General features: G+C 35.3%; 1 protein-coding gene across 4 annotated transcripts in view; it reads left to right on the top strand.

Moving 5' to 3' along the window:
* Window positions 1-18,912, top strand: part of LOC123540961 (zinc finger protein 808-like) — an 80,395-nt gene that overhangs the window by 41,216 nt on the left and 20,267 nt on the right. For 2 of the 4 annotated variants that reach the window (XM_045326296.2, XM_045326297.2), the window contains exon 1: window positions 429-563. The exons of 1 other annotated variant lie outside the window; for it this stretch is intronic. The gene's annotated coding sequence lies outside the window, so the exon portion shown is untranslated. Of the gene's footprint in view, window positions 1-422; window positions 564-18,912 lie in introns of those variants that run through there. One more of the 4 variants, XM_045326298.2, reaches the window with a different exon arrangement.

The raw sequence follows: 18,912 nt of genomic DNA, 5'->3' as shown, positions 1-18,912 counted from the left end.
TGCATAATGATTATTATTATCCTAATTTTTTTCTGCTGAAGTTCATATATAATTTATTCAGCGGTTAGATTCACTCATTAATCTGTTATCAACCAACTAATCCGCATGGAACAGTGTATTCATTTGGAGTTCCTCGGTTATTTAGGTTTTGAAAGAGAATATAAGCAATTGGGTGAACGCTGGTATCTGTACATCATTTAAATCCAAGTAATTTAAGTAAACACTAGTAAAGTTTTACTTGTTATTTCATTTTCAACAAAATTTAAGATGTAAATAACCATAAATCTCTAGAAAAAGGAGGTCCGTACCCCTAGAAAACCCCTAACAGGCTTGTCTAGAGGTACGGATCCGTACCTCTAGAATCGGATTCTAGAGGTACGGATCCGTACCCCTAGACACTTCCTTTATCATAGTTGTTTCCCCTTACATAGTTTCGCCATTTATCCTGAAAATTTTATTATATTGATACTGCTGCTTTGGACGTGTTGGATATTAAAAACATGTATGGGTGAATTAATGAGAAACTTTTTAAACAACATCGTTCAACATAATATTGATAAGAGGTATATTGTTTTAATGCAGTTTACAAATATCTTCAAGTTATACAAGGACCGCTATAATTAGGAAAGTGGGTGGGGTTAGAAATGTTTATTTGTCACACTCTGCTAATGAATTTCCGTCATTAATTAAATCATAAACATCATTTTCAATACTTAAAAGTATTTCACTGAGATAAAAAGCATATAAAACATGTTATTGTAACATATTTTCTTACATTGCAATAGCCAATACTGTATTGCATTGGCATAGTGCATATATATACAGGGGCAGCTAGTGGCTACGATTATGGTACCGTAATCCTAGTCTCCGATTCCAGGATTACGGAAGTTCCGTATTCCTAGACAACCCTATGAGGATAGACTAGGATTACGGAAGTATATTTAGAGGCATAAAGTATAGGCAGTGGCTAGAGAACCGGAATCGGTTCCCTAGACAGCAGAGTTCCCACTCACGTAAAATACTACGTAAATCACGTAATAAAAATAAAATTCACGCAAGTATTTTTTACCCGGTGCGAGATCGCGCGCGTACGAAACTGCCGGGGACGAATCCGCTAACCTGGAATCCCACGCTATGTGTACAAAAATAAACCTTGGAAATACTGCTGCAGTGCGTCATCTGCGAATCGATTGGCTTACAGCTCTCTGACGTCAAAAAATGTAGACGGGTTGTATCTTTTATTTAACGCATTGGTAAATGAATGTACACTTACTAAACGATTACCGATCTACATCCGGGTCCCCGGGAACTGTCTCATCTGCAAGAATGTCGCAGTCGAAGCCTATATGTTTGTTGTTTTATGTATAGCCTTAAGCATGGAAAATTTGATCTTGAATTTTCATACCCCCAAAATTTGTGTTTTACCCCCCGTTTTTGTACCCAGGGGGTAAGTTTACCCCTGAAAAAAAATCTGAGTGGGAACACTGCTAGACAGCGAACTTATTCGTCCGGAATGGGTTCTCTAACCAGAATACCGTGCATAGGCTAGGGAACCGGAATTTTATAACACTGACGAAATCCACTCTGTTTCTATAAGTAAGTATCATGCATATTATTATCTTAATTAATTTTACCATTCCCTTCTATTTATCTGCGTTTACTGTCTCCAATAGTGTTGGCCTACTCGCCGCATACCGTGTCCGCCATATTAATTGGAATGATGTAAACTAGTATGAAATGAATGCGTGAAAACTACTTTGTCGTCTTAAAGGTGGATAATCAGATTTTGGCCATGTAACGGATTTGTTCGAAACTTTAGCATCTGATCATTTACACTCATTTATGTTCACTTAACACTTAATACAAATTAGATTTTCACTGGAGGTATTTTTAAAATTTCATTTTCCTATCCTGGTTGCCCAAACAAGATAGAGTTATTTTATCATAAGTATAAATTTGATAAACATGCTTTGCCTAAGGAAATGTATAAATATTAGACATATTGTAATATATTTGTAAAATATTTGCATTAAAAAATATGTATTTAGATGGAATTCATTAGAAACGCAAGTTTGAAAAATTATTATTACCTCCCTTTGCCTATCTTGGTAGCGCAACTAAGATAGATTGGAAATAAATGAAATCAGAAGCTACACACAGCTTTAAAACTTGCATTTTGGTTCAGATTGTTCAATAGTTGATATGTCTATCAAATGCAAATGTAAAACTAGACATTGTATCGAAATAAAAGGAAATACCCAGCTTTTTATATACTTTCATATTAAAGGGGAGTAATTACAAAATTTTATGAAAATAATAAAATATACATTTCAAATAGGAATCTAACTCTGTGTAATCGGTCTTTTTGTTCCTTAAATAATTCCCTACCAGAATATACAAAAAGTAAAAAATGTCATTAAATGTTGATTAAATGTGATTGACCACCTTTAAAGGTTCTTGCATATTATCTGATCACTTTATATATTGTTTTGTAACACCTCGGCATTACACGTTCAAAGATATGTAATCAATACTAATAAACAGAAATTACTTAGTTTGTTTTAATTGTTTCTTTTATTGTATTGTACCTTTTAAGTTTAAATTTCAAGTTTATTTCGGCTTGCTCCAATGCTGAAGATTTCCGCATTCATTCGTACAAGTTTATCTTCCAATATGGCGGACAGTATGCGGCGAGTACACTTTTGGAGACAAAGTATTAAACACAGATAAATGAAAGGGCATAGCCGGCTTGCTGAAATGGTGAAAATAATTAAGATAATAACATGCATGACACTTCCCAAAAGAAACAAAGTGAATTTCGACAGCTTTAAGCATAGAAATAAAATTCCGGTTCCCTAGCCTATGCACGGTATTTTGATTAGAGAACCGGTTCCGGACGAATAAGTTCGCTGTCTTAACCGATTCCGGTTCTCTAGCCACTGCCTAAAGTATATGTTAGGACACGCATAAATGATGTTGTAAACTTACTTATTTCACTTAATTTTTCATGCCTGCCTTATTATTTCGTGTTTTCTATCCACCGTTTTGGGTTAGCATAATCGTAATGGCGGCTCGTGGAAATATATTAATATTAGAAATTTATATGAGTGTCAACATGGTCAAAGTTAGATTTAAAAAAAAATTCTATACTTTGAATTAAATGATTTTTAACCATATTTTATGTTATTAAAGACCATTTGTGTTGACTTGATGAAAAAAATGCAGGTATATAGAGACCGTACCATAGCTCTTCGCATACTTTGATTTTTCAAACTAAAGTGATTTTTACAAGTGCACCGGTTACGATAAAAATGTAAACAACGGACTCTGTCTATGAAACTTTGAAATGAATGAATGACAGTCGATCTCAGTCATAATACTGATTGACAGTGAATGCAAATGACTCCATGTGTTGCAGAAAGGTATTTACTTTGTAATTGTAATTTCCCATCAATTGAAATCCTCTCAAAACTGGTAAAATAATTACTTATATTTGGACAAATCTCATCGTCTTTGCCGTTCGGCAGCTGCAAAAAGGGCAAATATAAAAGATTCAGTGTAAGTAATATTTCACTGGTACTGCCAGTTAGTAAGTTCATACTCTGAACAACACGTCAGAGAAATTTGGGCAGATTTGACCAATTATGACGTTGGCAGCATTAGATTATATTTTTTCTTTACACAAAAATTGCCGTTAGGTAACAAAGCGAATACGCCGATAATCCGGAGTTCACCGATTATTGTTCCAGTTCACGCAATGTAATCCAGCAATTAAACTGCATAGCTATTAGCTACTGCTGTTATAGGGAAGTGGTAGAGTGTCTGCCTTAGGGGTGAGAGGTCCTGGGTTCGAGTCCCAGTTAGAGCTTAACTCTATTTAGATTCTGCTAAAGCATAGTTTTGCTGTTAACAGACTGTTCCAGATGTTCTAAATTTTTAGCACACAGTATCATGGATCAGTATTTAGCAATCCAGATCAAAGTTGAACGTTAAATCAAATGCACCCAATTAGAAAATATTGACTATATTATGTCCCTTTGATGTTTATGCTCTCCATGTTCAAGAAGAGTTACATTTCCTTGATCACAAAATTTTCGTTATCATGAAAATATTAAATGCTCATAACTCCGCACTTCGGTTAAAATATTGTCTATATTTCTGTTTTTGAGAAATATATGGACAATTCTCTTCATTTCAAAGCTTTTTAACTTCAAACCTATGATTTGAAAAACTTAGGTACTATCTCTAAGGTATATACAAAACATAGATAATTCTATAATATTTCTGCGCACTGCCATTAAGATTATACTAACCCAAAACAGCAGATCGATAGCACGAAATATTAGTGAAATTAAGTGAAATTAGTAAGTTTACAATGTCATTTATGCATGTCCTAACATAAATTTGATGCCTCTTAGATACTTCCATAATCCTAGCCTATTCTCATAGGGTTGTCTAGGAATACGGAACTTTCGTAATCCTAGGACCGGAGGCTAGGATTACGGTACCGTAATCGTAGCCACTGCCATTAACAGAAACCATTAAGCATATATTGACCATTTTGACATTTAAGGAATGGATAAATCCCGTTCTCCGGTATTTCCGTAAAGAGGGTCAGGGGGGCTGACGGGATTTGCCGATTTAACGACCGTGTACAATATTAGTAATTATTTTTGCCAGAAGATAAATATTTAGGAAAATTCTTACTTTCCTACCATGAAAATACTATTTTACGGCCTCAGCAGCAAGATCTTTACACACAAAAAAATGTTTAGATCTACCCTGAAAAAATGCAAATAATTTCACACCATCGGTAATGAGCTACGGAAGCCGCAGTTTAGAATAAACGATAAAATTTCAAAAATAAAGTAAATTTTTGGGGATATTTTTGCTACATCTTAATTACAACAATGTTTTATGATAATCTGCAATTGTTTTTATACATTTCCTTTGTTTAAACCTTGAAAAAAGAATAATCTTAACCACTACTGCTATATAGCATAATGGCCGATACCCCCCTCACCGTAAAACCAGGAACGGGTATTTATTTTTTGCTACATCTTAATTACAGCAATGTTTTATGATAATCTGCAATTGTTTTTATACATTTCCTTTGTTTAAACCTTGAAAAAAAGAATAATCTTAATCACTACTGCTATATAGCTTAATGGCCGTTACCCCCCTCACCGTAAAACCAGGAACGGGTATTTATTGGTGGCTAATACCAGAAAACTGGATTTATCCTATAATGTCGATATGGAGAATAGCTGTTTACCAACATAAGTAAAGCTATTTAATGACATAATTACTATAAAAAAGTATCTTGCCTTCCGTTAAATGGATACATAGCCAATGTCCTTACTACATTTTTTTATACCCTCGGAGGGAGGCATATTAGTTTTCAACTGTCCGTCTGTTCGTTCGTCACAACATTAACTTTCTGCATGAAGACCTTTTACTCACTAACCACTGCACTCAGGACCTGCAAACTTCCCATGCTGATAGTACTTATTGAGTACCAGGGTTCCGGAAATTTTGAGAACTCAATCGATCCGAAACGGAAATCCTGACATAGGCGCTACTCCACCCACCGCATTACCAATATACAATGTACCATATTTGTAAAACGTGATAGAGTAAAGAAATAAGCATGTCATGCATTAAAACTGAGTTACCAATCAACGCGAGTTACCATACAATGAAGACAGTTATTCAGTGTTATGTGTGCTCGTTACTTTGTTCAAATTTCGATGTTTTTCCCAGAAAATACTTGCAAGGATAAAATTACCGAGGCATACACTGTGTACCTAAGTAGTCAAAAAACCAGCGCATGTGACTTCGGTACCATATACACGGCAGATAATTTGTGATGTTCCCTCATTCTTTGACGGAATTTTATAAAATACAATGCGTCAAAGCGAATTGCACGACACATATTCTCTGCTATACATCCTCAGTTTTTAGCTTGACTATACGAAGTATAAGGAGAGCTCTCCTACTCGACCCGGCGTCGTTCCGCGTCCCCACCTTGGTTAAAGTTTTTTTACACTTTCTCTTTTTTCAATTTATCTCTGTAATTACTTGATGGATTTGATTCAAACTTGAAATACTTATTCCTTATCATCATCCACATCATCTGACATAAGAGCCATAACTCTGGGACCAATATTTCATGAATTATCCCCCTTTTCACTTAGATTTTCAGGTTAAAGTTTTGATGCAGTTTCACTCTATCTCTGTTATTACTGAATGGATTTGATTCAGACTTGAAATAATTGTTCAACATGATCACCCACATCATATGACACAAGGTGTATAACTCTGGCACCATTTTTTCATGAATTATTCCCCCTTTTTACTTAGAATTTCAGGTTAAAGTTTTGGTGCACTTTCACTCTACCTCTGTTATTACTGAATGGATTTGATTCAAACTTAAAATATTGTTCAGCATCATCACCCACATCATATGACACAAGATGCATAACTCTGGCACAATTTTTGATGAATTATTCCCCTTTTTACAGTACAGCTAGCGCGGCACCTTCAAAAACCCTTCGACCCTCGCGCGTAAAATTTTTTTCGGGTGTTCAGTTGCGATGGCCGGCCACCCGTCGGCCCTCGCGGTCATGAACACAGCGGTTCGCGGTGGACGGCCGCGAGGATTCGCAGTGTTCACGCGCGAGGGACCATCGCGGTCAACGTTTTATTTTAACATTAATTTTTTAACAGTATATAGAAGCATTTAATTGTTAAATTTATCATCTATAATGTATTTATTATAAATACACAATGCATATAATTTATTCAATTTACTCGTCTACCTTTATCAGGCCTTGTTATCTACGCCCGATAATTTTAATGTTTTGATTTTAGTTTATTGCCATTGACGATTATATCTTTTTCAATAAGTTATATCCAAATTGTAAACAATTGTGTGAAGGGATGTTTTACACACACATTGTATCAAATTGTGACACGTTGATTACATTCACAAGATTTTTTTCATATAATTGTCTGAACACATGTCAAATTTTGACACGTTATCGGCTACATTTTAAATAGAAAGAGCTCGCACATAATCGTAAGTGTTAAAAACAAAATAACATAGCCGATAGAAGTTTTTTTTTTTTCTGAGTGAATATAATTTTTTCTGTTTTCTCAACTGTTAACTAAAATCTAGAGGCAGCAAGACCACCATATGCATGTAAGAAATAATTAATCCGCCGATCCGACGGTACCAAGTAAGATGTACTATCTCAAAAGCGAATCTCAGAGAACTTTAGAACTCCTAATGTTATGAACATGTTTTTATTTTTTAACTTATATTAGCTTCGGGATTTGAGCAATTGTTTCAGTAGTATTACATACTGATTTTATTTATTTTGCAGGTACAGCCGTTGTCAAGAAACGTATATTTTTGTATTTTGTTATATTTATTTTCGTTCCAATCTAGTGTTTTTATACTAACAATACCTAACAGTTATATTGTTTAGCACTTAACGGTTTATCTTTGTTATGAATTTGGCATAAAATTAAAAGATTATAATAGAGGTAAGTTGCTAGGTTTCTTTTTCAAATGAATTTATTTGCTTTAACGACTAAAAGATATTTTACAATTAAAAAACGTTCTGTTTTGTAACGAATTTTTATTGCTTTTTATTGCCAGTAACAACGTTCTGTTTGGTTCGAAAACGTCTGCATGATAGTTTAAAATTAGAAGTGCATAACTTTTCCAAGTGAATCTGAACAGAAACAGTGTACATAGGTTCTCTTTGAATGTTTTTACAACTAAAGGTCCAGTGCTTAAGGTTCAATGATCAATAATTATTTTAATATATTTGTGTGACCTACAAGCTGATAAAATTTCAGTAATTTATTTTATTACGGAATTAATTTAAAATGCTATGTTTGGTGAAAAGTATAGTGGTCTTCGAAAGTATTGAGCACACATTCTGAATGTTGTTTTTTTTTTCTCTATTTCAGGCGAAGACTATGCAAGATTAGTGTCTTATTAGTTTTCCTGCAATATTTTGCACATGGAGTTTTTAACATTTTTCTTTTAATACACATTTACCTAACGTGTTCCCGTCATTGTTCTGTCCTTACCATATTTGGCACATTTTTATTACGCAGTATTAGTACTACAAGTATGTGGGCCTCTGACGAATTGGGAGATGAGACACAAATGACGAACTGAGAAAAAAACGGAGACATCTGGACACAGAATTAATTTTATTACCATTAAAATTATGAGCTATATATGGCAAGGCCAGAACAAGTAATGACCGACGGAACGACAACTGGATGCACCACAACTAGTAACAGCGCCGACAGGACATAATTGCGTCGAAAAAGCATAACGTCGAAGATACATTATTACGTCGGAGATATATAGCATCAGAGACAAATAACGTCGGATACATATAACGTCAGAGATAAGTAACGTCAAAGATATACAACTATGATTTAGAAATATTGCCTAATGCAGCTACATATACTACTAGCTTGTACCGGTCTTCCTTTGAAATTTTTGATGCTTACGTGACATCCAAAAGACTTCTCATTCAGATTGATATTTATGTTTCATCAAGTAGCAAAGGTCATTTGTAATGATATGAATGTATGAATATTAATTATCATAAATTTATTAGTATCGTTAGTTTTTTGTGTTTTGTTTTTATATAATGGATATTTTACAGATGTTTGAATCTTCTTACAGTGTAACTACTCATGTTAAATGTTTTTAAATGACAGGTTTTGTAATAGTTAATAAAGATAATAGGTATGAGTAGATTTCTTGGAAGCACTGAGCACAAAAAGCAGATTCTTTGTTTGTTTGTTTGTTTGTTTTGGGTTTAACGCCGTTTTTCAACAGTATTTCAGTCATGTAACGGCGGGCAGTTAACTTAACCAGTGTTCCTGGATTCTGTACCAGTACAAACCTGTTCTCCGCAAGTAACTGCCAACTTCCCCACATGAATTATCAGAGGTGGAGGACGAATGATTTCAGACACAATGTCTTTTATCAAATCGTCACGGAGAACATACGCCCCGCCCGAGGATCGAACTCGCGACCCCGTGATCCGTAGACCAACGCTCTCCCTACTGAGCTAAGCGGGCGGGCTAAAAGCAGATTCAGAGCCCGCATTTGCAAAGTAGAACTATAGCAAAAATAAAACCTTTTAAGTACACTGAACTCTAACATGTAAACTAATAAAAACTCGAGGGGTAATGAAATGTGCAGCATCCTCCACCAACCATCACCACCCCATCAAAACCTACCATATGACGGAACTTCACTTCACAGTACAGTATGTATAGACAAGTGGATCGACTCGAGCATCCCGAAAGATCAGAGAAAAAAATAAACACAACAGAGATGACTCCAGCAACCCGAAGGTCCAGAGAAAAACAAACCACACTGAGACCACATAAAGAGAGTCTTTTTTCGGTCACCATATGGCATTTATGACTGTTTAGTTAATAAATGAGCAAGAGGGTGTAAAATAAAGACCATGTCTATTTGTATTTGAACAAAAAATTCATATTCGTCTTCTTCTCAAACACCAAATTCGCCGCTCGCTTACGTTTACCTGTAATTAGAAAAAATGCAACTGTTTCTATTGTTGACAGAAAAAGTACATGTAAATATTACAACAATATGCGGAATTCCGAAAACGAAAGGTATGTACATAAGTCTCATATATAATAAAAGTGTGTATTAAATATTCATCTAATAAGTAATGAAAATAATAAATCAAAGACTCGAGTAAAAAGTTTTGAAATACTATTAAATATATTCATCTTATCACAGATTGTCAATAAATAAATTGTCAACAAATATGATAGTAATTATATTATTAAACATATTACGAACAAATAACAATAATTATTTGATGAGTAGCAATCATAGAACAGTGTAAAGAAACTTACCAATAATTTCTAAACAACTGAAAAATGACAAACAAGCGAAACAAAAGAGCGTATTAGGTACCGTAATAAATAAAACTGAGTAAGAAACAGCTGTTAGTAAAACATAATTTGTAAGGTATTTGTTAGATGAGGTGCGAATAGCATAAAATTAACTCAACAATCGATTTAGAAATGAACAATAGGATCAAAGGTTTATACGCTTGCAGTGACCTGAAAATAGAAATAAAACTGTTAGAACAAAACAAAGAATATGCAACTCTATTTAGATTTTACAGAAAATACAAAACAATGTGATAATTACTATTACATATCATAACATCGCGACTAATTACGAGTATACGGACGAGGTATACATTCTAAATAATTAGTTTGTATATGCATAGATAATTTAAGCATTTATATTTATAAATTATGAGATGAATAATTCTTTCAAAAAGTATTGAATGAACACCAGGTTTCCTCGCGGCCGACCACTACGGACCATCGCGTCCGTCCATCGCAACGCGCGGCGTTCGCTGCCTCCGGCAATGACCATTCCTGAACACCCGAAATATCCGATATGACACCCGTCGCGGCGGACAGTAAAAACGAACACGCGAATTGGAATTGCGGCGACGGGTGTTCAAATGAAGGTTCCGCGCTAGCTGTACTGTATTTAGAATTTCAGCTTAAAGTTTTATACACTTTCACTCTATCTCTGTCATTACTGTATGGATCTGATTCAAACTTAAACAATTGTTCAACATCATCACCTACATGTACACCATATGACGCAAGGTGCATAACTTTGGCACCAATTTTTCAAACCAGAGTTATGGTCCCTGAAAGGGCCAGAATTAGCTATTTTGACCTTGTCTGCACAATACCAGCTTCATTTATGGTTTGAATTTAATCAAATTTGCACAAAACTTGTGTCGCCATAAGATCTCAGTTCCTGTGTTGAACCGGCCAGATCCCATAATGGGTTTCAGAGTTATGGCCCCTGAAAGGGCCAAACTTGGCTATTTTGACCTTGTCTGCACAATAGCAGCTTTATTTATGATTTGATTTTAACCAAGCTTGCACACAACTTGTATCACCACAAGATCTTAGTTCCTTTTTTTGAACTGGCCAGATTCCATCATGGGTTCCAGAGTTATGGCCCCCTTAAGGTCCAAAATTGGCTATTTTGGCTTTTGCAGCCATATAGAGACTTCAATTATGGTTTTATTTGATACAAACTTCCAAAATATCTTCAATAACAATAAATCTTGGATTCCATGACAAATCAGATCCAATCGTAGGTCCCAGAGTTATTTTATATCTGATTACCTCCCCTGATTTTAATCAAAATGGATTTATATCAGTAAGTACTTATAGGTATGAAGGTATTAAATGCATCCGCTGCTATTTTCTATATAAAATTAACAACTTATAACATATTTTTATCAAGATTTCTAGCCTTTCACTTCCTGCGAGACTACCCTTGTCTTGAAGGTATGTCTTTAGGCAATCAAAATATACCAAAAAAATATGGGATTGACCATAATGCAGTGAAACCATGGTCACGTGACTGAGACACGTGATGAAAACGTTAATATTGCGTAGGTAGACATCAGGAAATACCTACTTTCACTTTCATTTTACAAGGCAGCTTCCAATCATCTTCTGAAGCATATAACGTAGCTTAAAATCATCTGCGGACATTCCTTTTTACAATCAAGCACAAATAAAGCTTATATCTGGCATGAAAATGGCCTTTACTAGGCGGGAAAATTGCACTATATATTGATATGGACTACATTCGAGTGGACCACGGAGGCATATCCGGCTAATTGCCCCCTTCATGCCTATAAGAAATACCAAAGTTTTCAAAATCGTTCTGTTGCAGTCAATTATTGTACGTAAGTCAATTGTCAACAATTTTGCCAACTTTCAGTTTGAAAGAATGGCTACTGTTGGAATTATACCCCATTCAGACAGACAGTCCACACCTGCAAAAAACGTGTCAGGGGCATAGATAATGCCAATTTTTCATTAAATATAGTATCATACGGCCTTACTTATCTTATTTCTATTATTTGTTTGCAAGAAACAGCTAGAAGTACACGAAAAATAATCGATTTCTGTCATTCTTACCTAAAATGGTGACGCTGATGCAAAACTGAGATGTGGGGAACCACCTTAAAAATCAGAATTTTGCCTACTTTCCGAAAAAATCTCAAATTTGCCCAAAATATGCAAATAATATGCCATGTTTGTCTTAAAATGGTGCTTACTGCTCAATTCTGATCAGAAAATACCAGTTTTACATCGGTTGAAGCAATTTTCACGAAGTGCGAATTTTTCATTTTAGGTATGAAGGTATTAAATGCATCCGCTGCTATTTTCTATATAAAATTAACAACTTATAACATATTTTTATCAAGATTTCTAGCCTTTCACTTCCTGCGAGACTACCCTTGTCTTGAAGGTATGTCTTTAGGCAATCAAAATATACCAAAAAAATATGGGGTTGACCATAATGCAGTGAAACCATGGTCACGTGACTGAGACACGTGATGAAAACGTTAATATTGCGTAGGTAGACATCAGGAAATACCTACTTTCACTTTCATTTTACAAGGCAGCTTCCAATCATCTTCTGAAGCATATAACGTAGCTTAAAATCATCTGCGGACATTCCTTTTTACAATCAAGCACAAATAAAGCTTATATCTGGCATGAAAATGGCCTTTACTAGGCGGGAAAATTGCACTATATATTGATATGGACTACATTCGAGTGGACCACGGAGGCATATCCGGCTAATTGCCCCCTTCATGCCTATAGGACTTATTTGAAATTTCATTTTGTCATTAGTTGGACTGAACCAATCAGGGTAGATAACTATGGACTGATTTTATGTCAAATTACCTCCCTTTATTTCAAATTAAAATGGGTATATCTCCGTAACTAATGAAGATACTGGTCTGAAATTTCATTTATGTCAACAGATTTATTTGGCAGATCCTTCTCTTGTTCTCTTACAATAATTTTCTTTTTAATTACTTCCCTTTTACGTTACTATAAATAGCTTATTTTGTGTAACATTTTTATTATTGGCCGTAGGGAAAAACCGAGACCCCTTTTCTGTGGTACAACATGGATGGTACTTCCAATTTTTAGGTGTATTTTGACATATTTGTACCTTTTAAGAATTTTATTTCTTTTTGGTTAAATTTCTTCCCTTTGTTGTTCCTGTCCTTTGGACTTAGATATTTTTTCTGAGGACCTTCTTGTCCTCAAGTGCAATGATAACAGGTGAGCGATATAGGGCCATCATGGTCCTCTCGTTTCTTTACCTCTCTTATTACTTTAAGTTGCTATTTTTGACATAGACTCAGGCTATTGTGCAATATCTATATCCACAATTGGAGTCATTAAACACTCCAGTGACAGCTCTAGTTTCCTCAGATGTGCCCAGTTTCACAATCCAGCCTCGAAATAGTCGAGCTCGCTGTCTCCTGTGACAGCTCTTGTTTAAGAATACTCTACAACAGACCGAATGTGTACGTTATGTGAACGCTGAGATCGAATTTCATATTTTCATTTATTTATTTTTAGCTCACCTGTCACGAAGTGACAAGGTGAGCTATTGTGACCGCTTGATGTCCGTCGTGCGTCGTCCGTCGTGCTTCAACAATTTGTAAAAAAATCTTCTTCTTGAAAACCACTGGGCAGAATTGCACTAAACTTCACAGGAATGATCCTTGGGTGGCCCCCTTTCAAAATTATTCAAAGAATTGAATTCCATGGAGAACTCTGGTTGCCATGGCAACCGAAAGGAAAAACTTTAAAAATCTTCTTCTCAAAAACCAGAAGCCCTAGAGCTTAGATATTTGGTGTGAAGCATTGCCTAGTAGACCTCTACCAAACTTATTCAAACATGAGCCCGGGGTCAAAATTGACCCCGCCTTAGGGATCACTTGATTTTACATAGGAAAACTTGAAAAATCTTCTTCTCAAAAACCAGAAGCCCTAGAGCTTAGATATTTGACGTGTAGCATTGCCTAGTGGACCTCTACTAAAATTGTTCAAATCATGACCACGGGGTCAAAATTGACCCCGCCCTAGGGGTCACTTGATTTTACATATGAACGTCTTCAAAAATTTTCTAAAAATAAACCAGAAGGCCTAGAGCTTAGATATTTCACATGTAGCATGGCCAAGTGGACCTCTACAACATTTATTCAAATTATGACCCCCCATTTCTCAGTAACTAGCAGGTAGAATTTCATGAAACTTGAAATAAACATGAACCAACATACTGCGATGATGCCCGTCAAGTTTATTTTTGGATTGGTCAATTTTCCTTAGAGTTATTGCCCTTGATTTAATAAAAAATGCCCAAAAATGTCCGTCCGCAGCCATTTCTCAGTAACTAGCAGTATATAATGTATACGCGCAACTCCATTCCCGGGGCGCAACCCCATTCCCGATTATTTTTTGCCAATCTTTCCCCCAAAAGCAACATTTCATTCAAGTGTAGGTAATATTCATGACTGTTTTACACGTGTTTGATCATTAGAAGCGTCACATTTCCAGAAAGAAGGCACAAGAGTTAGAAAATATGCATTTTTCATGATTCCATGCTTTTTTGACAGCTCGAGCCAGCAGTGTTTTCGTGATAACAGAGCTGATTCTTAAATTAATAAGTTATGATCGTTATTCATTTTTGTGTCGAATAGCATTTTGCTTTTTTTCGAAAGCACTCGTAAATGTGTCATTATTTACGAAAACAAAAAACCACCTACCTCGTTTTTGTATATATTGATGCGCAGCACCAGCACAGGAAGTCGCGCAACCCATTTATAGCGTATTCCCAGTGGGAATTGGATTGCGCGTTTACCACCCGTGCTTAACTGACCCAGTTGCTTCCAGAACTTACACTGACACCCATAGAATTAATACTGACTCGCCCATAACTAACACTGACACCCCCAGAATTAACATCAATTCGCTCACACGTCTGATACTTATTTTGAAACCAACTGAAGTACTAGTAAGGACCTCAAAGAACTAACACAGACACCCCAAGAATATTTATATAAATGTTGATACTAGCTATTGAAGTTCTGTTCCACTGATATAAAATGCTAAACGTAAGGCATCCCTGAACCTACAGCGGAATAGGCAGTCTCCTGCACCCCTCCGTTTCAACTGAAAAAGGCCAACTACGCCAATGTATGGCCAGATACACTGCATGTATTCAATAATAATCCTCCACATAATGCCCGGTCAGTATTGCACTTGTATATATATATACAGTATAGCAATAGATGTATAGAAAGCAAACAATAGGCTATGATCAATGCATCAGTTTTCATGGGCACTCGGGTGGAAATTACTGAAGTACAGTTAGGGACCATAAGTTTTGTTCCACTTCTTTTTTCCGTTTCGTTTATTTTCAAAAATGTCAATATAACTGATAATCTGCATGGTATAAGTTTATTTATTGTGTTAAATATTTCATAGTAGACATACCTTAAATACCAATGCTTATTTTAACTAAAAATACACATTTTAAATTTTTCAAAAATATGACCCTTAGTTACAATCTGATCGAATTTCAAGAAAACGAATATGAAATAAAACTATTTTTGTGACAGTTTGATAGGAATATAACTTATTTATCAATATTTGAAGCCATTATATAAAACTATCGGCTGTTGAAGTCAAGAAATAGCATTGAATTTAGGGCAAAATCCCTAGCATAATGTCCGATGTCCTTTGGACCACATGCATAGGTTTGTGTACCGAAAAAAACTTTGACCTTGTTATTGACGTAGTGACCTACTTTCACATTTTTGAAGGTACATGCTTCAGATTTGGACCACATACATAGTTTTTTGTTCACAAATAGAATTTGACCTTGATTTTGACCTAGTGACCTACTTTCACATTTCTCAAGCTACAGCCTTCAAATTTGAACCACATGCATAGTTTTGTGTACCGAAATTTTGATCTTGAGATTGACCTAGTGACCTACTTTCAAGTTCTGAAGCAGCAGGCTTCAAATTTGGACTGCATGCATATTTTTGTGTTCTGAATTGAAATTTGACATTGATTTTTACCTATTACCTACTATCACATTTCTCAAGCTACAGCCTCCAAATTTGAAGCACATGCATAGTTCTGTCTACCGAAATGAACTTTGACCTTGAAATTTATCTAGTGACCTGCTTTCACATTTCTCAAGCCACAGCTTTCAAATTTGGACCACATACACATTGTTTTATACCAAAATGAAATTTGACCTTGATTTTGACCTTGAGCTAGTCTTGAAATTTGGAACATTCAAAAATGGCTCAGTGGATGGCGCCAAGATTACTCTGTAATCTCTTGTTAGGTTAATAGGTTAAAGGTCAAGGTCAGATTAAACCAGAATGGTAGAACTTTTGTTTACAGTGAGCATATAATTTCTGTTCCTTGTGCAATTACTGAATGCATCAGTGGGGGGGGGGGGGGGGGCATTTCGTGTTTGACGAGCTCTTGTTAACATCAATTTTATCTTTATTTTTGATTCGTAAAAATACGCTTTATAATGCCATCGTTTTTCCTTTCTATTTTCTATATAGAATTTGTAAAAATCTCATATATTCATAGCAATTTTTTGTATAAAACCATTGATATGAAAGCTTAGGTGCAAGTAATTTCCGACTCTCAATGACTTTATCCTTTAGATGACATTTATTTCATTGTTGTAAAATAAAATTTAATGAAATTTAAAGATTGAAATGGATAAAGTAAATGATTTAATCAGTTTAGTTAATTTGTTTTTAGTTCGACTATATGAAGTATGGAGAGCTATCCTACTCAACCCGGCGTCGGCGTCCTTCCGCGTCCGCACTTTGGTTAAAGTTTTGATGCACTTTCTCATTATTTTTGTTATTACTTGATGGATTTGCTTCAAACTTAAAATAATTGTTCCTTATCATCACCCACATCATATGGCACAAGGGTCATAACTCTTGCATCAATATTTTATTAATTATCCCCCTTTTTACTTAGAATTTCAGGTTAAAGTTTTGGTGCACTTTCACTTTATATCAGTTATTACTAAATGGATTTGATTCAAACCTAAAATAGTTATTTCACATCATCACCTACATCATATGACACGAGGTGCATAACTCTGGCACCAATTTTTCATGAATTATTCCCCCTTTTTACTTAGAAATTTCAGGTTAAAATTTTGGTGCACTTTCACTTTATACCAGTTATTACTAAATGGATTTGATTCAAACCTAAAATAGTTATTTCACATCATCACCCACATCATATGACACGAGGTGCATAACTCTGGCACCAATTTTTTATGAATTGTGCCCTCTTGTTACTGAGAATTTTTTGTTATTTTTGATGCATTGTATCTGTGTTATTTCACAGGGATTTGATTCAAACTTTAAAGAATTGTTCATCATCACTACTTGCATCATTTGACACAAGGGGCATAACTGTGACTCCTGTATTTTATGATAAACTCCACTTTTGTACTTAAAATTTCAGGTTAAAGTGTTGATGCACTTTCACTTTATCTCTGTTATTACTTGATGGATTTGCTTCAAACATAGTTGTTTCTCATCATCACCCACATCATATGGCACAAGGGTCATGACTCTGGCACCAATATTTTGTGAATTATCTCCCGTTTTAGGCTAAATACTTAGAATTTCAGGTTAATTCGGTGTACTTTTAATAAATATCTGACTTATTACTAAATGAATTTGATTCAAACTTAAAATAGTTGTTCTATACAAATACAAATACATGGCATTTATATAGCGCAAAAATTATAAAATATTTTATTGCGCTTTACAATTACATAACACACATTTAACATATATACATACAAAATATGAACAGGATTCTAGAACTTAGATTTAAAGATTTGGACATATATAAATACTATTTTACACCACTTCTGAATATTTTGTATTTTAACAAGACTACACTCATTGTTCATAAAACTGCCTAAATAAATGTGTTTTCAGTTTTGATCTAAAGCTGGCTTCAGACTGAATGTTTTTCAGATAGCTAGGCAGATCGTTCCACCATTTGGGACCAACGACTGCCATAAATCTGTCTGCTAGTTTTGTTCGCCGTCTAGGGATGTTAAAGTTAGTGTCACTTTGTGAGCGAAGTCGGTATCGTTGTCGAGTAGGTACAAACATTTCCCTCAGATATACTGGAGCTGTACCATTGATGACACGGAAGACTATTACTAAAACTTTGAACATGACTCTAGCCTTAACTGGAAGCCAGTGTAATTCTTTCAGAAGTTCGGTACTTGGTTTTTCATAGGAAACATTCTTGACTTCTCTAGTGGCATGATTTTGGACTCGCTGTAGTTTATTGATTTGGTAGGCTGGAATTTCTGTAAATAAACTGTTGCAGAAGTCAATGTGAGAATGAACCAGTCCATGCACTAATGATTCAGTTGACTTCTGTGTGAGATGTTTCCGTATAGCCCTAAGGTTTCGTAACTGTACATGAGCTATCTGACACTTCTTCTGAATGTGATGGTCAAAGTTGAGTGTATTGGTCATAGTTACACCTAGGTCTCTGACGTGATCGACGCATTTTACGCCACACCCACCAACGTTTACACTTGTGATGTCCAATTTCGCTAACTGTTGTCTTGTTCCATACATAATAATTTCAGTTTTAGACTGATTCATTTTCAGTTTGAAGGTTGTCATCCATTTTATGATTTCATTTAGACAACTGTCGAGTTGTTGAAGAACAGTTGTCTCATTTTGAGAATTTCCCGCTTGAATTTTTAACGCAGTCTTGTGGTCGTCCGCGTATCCATAGAGATCAGCTGGATATTTCTGCACCACTCGGTTAAGAGCCGATATATACAGGGTTAAGATCACAGGTCCGGCACAAGAACCCTGCGGGACACCAAACCTTAGTGGCTCCGTGTCAGATGCTGACTGTTCGACTAAAACTTTC

This window comes from Mercenaria mercenaria, chromosome 16, assembly GCF_021730395.1.
Source record: "Mercenaria mercenaria strain notata chromosome 16, MADL_Memer_1, whole genome shotgun sequence".
In the NCBI taxonomy this organism is placed as follows: Eukaryota; Metazoa; Mollusca; class Bivalvia; order Venerida; family Veneridae; genus Mercenaria; species Mercenaria mercenaria.
Note: the sequence above shows the minus strand (reverse complement) of the source record. Positions and strands in the feature narration are given on the sequence as shown.